The sequence below is a fragment of the Apodemus sylvaticus genome, chromosome 12, assembly GCF_947179515.1.
Source record: "Apodemus sylvaticus chromosome 12, mApoSyl1.1, whole genome shotgun sequence".
Taxonomy (NCBI): domain Eukaryota; kingdom Metazoa; phylum Chordata; class Mammalia; order Rodentia; family Muridae; genus Apodemus; species Apodemus sylvaticus.
In genome coordinates, this window is record NC_067483.1 from 24,216,711 (window position 1) to 24,222,710 (window position 6,000).

A 6,000-nucleotide genomic window follows, 5' to 3' on the forward strand; every position below is an offset into this window, starting at 1 on the left:
AGCCAGAAAACATGCCATAAACATCCTTTCCCAGATTTTCGATTGGCAGGTATTTACGCTGGTGCTGACAAGTTGTTAATTTGTATATTTCTAGGAGGACATCTCAGATGTTGGACTTGTACAATTAAGTAAGATTAGATGTATTATCCTGTTTGTCTGTAATCTTTTGGAAGTCTGAAGTGGTTTAGGCCTAAAGCTGCTTGTATTCTAATGTTAATTTGGGTCCCTAAAAATTTTTTGCATGTAAGACACTGAGTGATGTGTGGATAGCCCTGGGGCTATTTGTATTCTGATGCTAATTCCATTCTCCTTGGAGAGGCTGAAAACAAGGAATGAGGCAGCAGCTCAGGTAAACCTTCCTGTAAACCTTCCCACCTTATTTAGTACTATAAGGGCTAGAGCTGGTGATTGGGCAGGAGAAAGGGAGGATTAACCTGACAGAGATTAGGGAGTGACCCAGCCATTGTACTAATTAAGGCATATCAAAATATTGGTGAAGGTACAGCTTCAGTTGCTTTGGCTATCTAGAACTGAAGGAGGTCATGCAAAGAAGTTGAGGCCTGGCACTATGAAGAGATTCTGGGAAAGGCTATTGGTGAAGCCTAGTTGCAGAGGAATACCCTAGTACACTAGATATGTCAGTGCCATAGGAGGATTACCAAAGACATCACCAGCAGTGGGGTTGAGTCAAGCAAAGCCTAGAGTGCTACAGAGGGCAAAGCTGGAGATGTTACCAAGTTCCTTTGGAGAAGGCCAGAAGATCATGTGTAGATCCCATTGAAACAAGAAGCTACAACATTGAAGTTGCCTTTGAGACCTGGAGATCTTCAAGATTCCAGTGCCCTGGTGTATCTACTAAGGAAAGCTGCTAACAGAAAGTGAAACCAGCCCAGGAGAAAAAAAGTTTTGCAGTCAACAGAGATGAAAAAGATGTTGGAGATCTTAAGACCTGTTAGACATCAGACACTGAGAAACAGAGTTTAGAGCTTTCTCTGCTAGTTTTGTATCTTGTTTTGGGGATTACAGTTAAGTAATTGGATGGATCTCAGAAGAGACCTTGAACTTTGGTCTTTTAACATTGTTCAGACTGCTATAGAAATGGGGGATTTGGAACTTTGTCTAAATGCATGTTTTATTATGCTATGTTTAAGCATGTGCCACATAGACTCATGTGTCTAAACAATCCTATTGGGGCCAGGGAGTGGAAAGTGATAGTTTGTATATGCTTGGCCTACAGAGTGGCAATATTAGGAGGTGTAACCATAATAATGTTTAGCCAAATATTTGGGCACTTAATGGGACAGCCAGGGTGATACATGCAATTATCACACAAACATCATCAGATTTTGAATTTATATATGGTCATATGTGCGTCCAATTTCCTCTTCTTCCCTTGGAATGTCTAGGCACTGTCATACACCAAGAATGAAATGATGAAGCAGAGCCTACTTCTGCGGTGCACTTTTTCCCCTGGGGTAGAAGTGTAGAGAGCTGTATTGGGGTGCTATGCCACCTGGCACAACTTGACATTGACCAAGATGAAGTACCTCTCCCAGCCTAGCTAGCTGCCTGAGAAGTGGAGCGAACACCCAGTGAACAGCCAGACCAATTCCCCGAACACATCCTGTTTCCAGCTTTTGAGGAAAGGGTCTTGCCTTGCCTATATATATTTGGAGACCTCCATTAAACTTTGAGTCTTGAGCAGGAAATCTTGTCTTGACTCCATATTTCTCTTGCCACCCTGTTCCCATCTCCAGCTTTCCATCCAGGTGACCCGGTAACCAGTTCAAATGTAGCCGTGGGCGGCTATAGTCCACATATTACTGTGCATCAGGCTGCAAAGGATGAAGCAAAGTCCTGAATGGGTAGGTCAGTAGTTAATGCTTTGGGCAGGAGAGGAAGTTCTTCTCTGAAGATTTCAGAGTTAGAGCTCTTTTAGATAATATTCAGTGAAAGAACTCTCTTAGATGATATTCAATGAACAAGCTTGTGATCTTTATTCAAGGTGAACAAGTACTACTTAAACCTTGGAAAGTGGAAAGAGTGAAGTTTCATTGGCTGAGGCTTAAGGTTCTGAAAATACCTCATTTGCATGGAAAGGCATTCCAAGAAGTTGAACCTGTAAATTTGCCAAGGATTATATGATATGCCTTAGGTAGTATGTGGAGGTAGGGCTCCACAGACTAGGAAAAGAAGAGGAAGCACTGCTAAGAAAGGAGACCTTCATTTTGCATTGAGCTCAACTCAGCTGTCCAAACTTGGTAGTCTATGACTTTTAAATAGCACGATCTTCTAACAGTCATAGACAGCTAACAGATGTCATGTCATAAATTGATTCAATAAATATATTTAGCCAACAGACAATTCAATAGATTCAGAAATTTTCAAGAACTATTTATCATCCATTTAGTTTTTATAACTTTGTATTGTATGAGAGATTTTCTGGTGAATACACAATATAAGTATATTCACACTAAATTAGGAACTCAGAAAAGGCAAAAGGAATGATTATACCAATGTCCAACTTGGAGAAGCAATGAATTTATTAGATCTTAATAAGTAAGAAATTACTTCTAGAAGCAGAAACACATCCAAAGCAACTGCAATACCAAATAGGAGGTAGGTTCTACCAGAGGATAAGTGGAAAGTTTAACTGACAAATGAAGATGAACGATATTATACAGAGGGAGGAAAGGCAATGAGAAAGATAACATAATGTATGAAAAAATCACAGAGAAGCATTGTATAAGTATATTTAAAATAAATATTTGTGTACATATAGGTAAAAATGTATATACAGGTACACATGAAATGATGTATACATACAGGTACACATAAGGTGATGGAATACCCTCAAAGGCCCTTATCAATTATGATTTTTCTGCTAGTACAGAACTAATGTAGTGTGGATAACAAATATCTTTCTAATTGGACTTAAGGTATAAAGAATGAGAGAAAATTCAGGCATGGAACTTTAATGCTAGAGGAATACCTGTGGCTAAAGTGCTCACAGTGAAAGAATAGAAAATACAGCCTAACTCCAGCCTTCTAAGAAGCCCCAAACACTTCATATTCCAGAGCCCGCTCTTTGTGCTCTTTGTTAGAAACTAGGTAAAAGGTCACATTCCAGAGCCCGCCCTTTGTTCAGAGCCAGGCAAAAAGTCCTTGAATAGGTGATCGTGACCCCACAAGGTAACTGGAAATGGGCTAAGCTTATCTTGCTTCTGTAAACTGCTTATGCCCTTACCCCTATCCAGGAGTTCATGCAGCTATAGACTCCAAGAAAATAGGAAACTAATTGGTCCACTGAGAGTGGGCTCTGATGATTTAAACTGATTGGTCTAAAAACTAGGTACAAATCGATTGGCTCGCATTTTGCGGGCTCTCCATGCTAAGAAATGATTGGTTTGTGATTTGCGGGCTTTGTTGTGAACTTATAAAAGCTGTCGCAATTCGACACTTGGGGTCCACAGTCCTCTACCCCTGCATGGTGTACTGCTGTGGAACCTAGAATTCTGGAATAAAGAAATCCTCATTGCATCGAGACCGTTTCTCGCAAGTGATATGGGTGTCGCCTTCCGAGGAGTGGGATGCTGGGGCACCCTCGGTTTTGGGGGGTCTTACAGCAGACGCTAGAAGAAAACTTACTACTCCCACTTTCCAAAAGTAATATAATATCTAATTGTGTTCTAAATACTTCATAAGCACTGAGAATTGTCATCAAAGAAGCTTGTCTTTTCAAAAGATGGAGGCTATTATAGAGTTCCACAACTGTTTGAAATACAGAAACTAGATGCTTTGGGTTTCCCACTCAAACACATATAAAATATAACTACTAATAACTAAGGCTCTGGGGTGGCTGACTGAAGAGGGAAAATGCCAAAGAAATAGGAAACCTGCTTTTAAATAGTATCTAGCCATGACAAGGCAAGGAAAATAAGTCAAACCTCATTAATATAGTTCCATAGTGGCAGACCAGTTCATTTTACAACATGAACAGAGGAATTGTACAGGTTTCTACTCCTATATGAAGAGCTTCACAGAGTCAATGGCTTTTTAGAAAGGTGAGAACCAGTCTCCTCTATGACAGCATTCCATTATTTGTTATTCAATTCAAGTGGTCATCATAGGATGTATACCAAGGATTAAGATTTAATGGGCTCAGTATGTGGCAAATACATACATGTGCCCATGTGCGCACGCACGCGCACGCACACGCACCTGCACACTTGCACACACACACACACACACACACACACACACCAACTCCAAAATACCAGTAATAACTAAAGAAGAGCCATGAATTTAGCGGAGAGGGAAGAATCGTGGGAAGAATTGGAGGAGTTAATAGGCATGAGTGATGCCGATAAAGTACTCATCTATGACTCTCAAAAAAAATTGTTAAATCAGAAAAATGCAAAACCTTTAACAGGTAATTTTAGTCTTAAAATTAACTTTATACTTTCTCTTTCATGTTAGTACAATAGTTTAGCAGTATAGGCAGATATACAACTCAAAATTTTATCAGACTTGATTATTCTTATTTAACTTTATTCATGAGTTCATTTAATTATGTTCTTAGGGTTACAAGAAAAATCATTTAAAGTATAAATTATTCCATAGAAATGATTTCTTGATGCATATTTCCAATGTTTTATGGAATCAAAATAAATATTTTGTTTATGAAAATATGGAATTACAAACATATTTTAAGAAAGACATCATCTCCAATATGTATAAATACAACAATGTATTCAGTATTACCATCAATAAGTACCTGCCTATATTTGGCTGCTGATCATTTTAATTTTGCATATTATTTTCTATTTTTAGAAATATGACACCTAAGCAAAAATGATACATTACAGCTAAAATTTCTTTGCTTAATTTTTTTATTCTAATAATTATCAGAGATTTATATTTTTAAATCGTTATTTTCAAAATTCATCTTTTCATTTTTATTAGATGTTTTCATTTGCCAAACAAAACTGTTCTTACTAATAATATTACAGGGTTATGCTTTATTTTTATATGATTTACTCATTTGATAGGTATAAAATATTACTCTTACATGCTCAGTACTTCATTTTCACACAGCTCAGCACAAATGTTAATGTCAGCCCTTTATCATATGAAAACAAAGAATTCACATTTGATCTATTGTTAAATAGGAGGTAGTCACCGTTGTCCTATTTTGTTAGCTCAAATATTAATTCATAAATTTCAATTAAATATGTGATATAGTTAAACTGGGTTCCAGTACTTTGTCAGCTGAGGCTGAAGAATTGTCATGCACTCAAAGCCAATCTAGGATACACAGTGAGCCTCAGGTAGCTTTGGAGACAAAGTGAGAACATGTCTCATAACACCAGAGCTACATAATATTATACATATGTGCATATATAACATGAATACATACATTTTTAAAAAGAGTTCATAAAGATTAATTCTAGAGAAAAAAGATAATAAATGAACCTAAGACTAAAGTAAGACAAACACATTTGCTATTAATGGTAAATAGTTCCTAGTTCTTATAAAGTGGATAGAATTAGATTGACTTTGTGATTAAGAAAGTTTTGAGTATGGTTGAAGTCAACAGCTTCAAGAGTCTACTTTTTCATTTTGTAACTAAAATGTGCTTTGAGAGCAGAAAATAGAGAAAAGAGAATTCTAGAGCACAGAGTCAATTTATATGTGTAGGTGATGTCTGTTTGTGCACACAGCATGGACACATACACACACGCTTCAATTTTATTACCTCTCTAAGTATATATATTACTATACAGAAAATAATAGCATAGATACAGGAAAGGGAGAACCACAGTTCTCTCATCTTGAAGGAACTGACAAGTATAGCCCTAGTTAAAAAATGTGTATCCATCGAATATGCATGTGTATTAAGTGAAAATATTTGTATTATTTTGTACAATATTTTCAACTATTTGTTTTTGGTTTCGGAGAATGTGTCTCAGTTTGTAACACAGACTAACTAGAAACTCA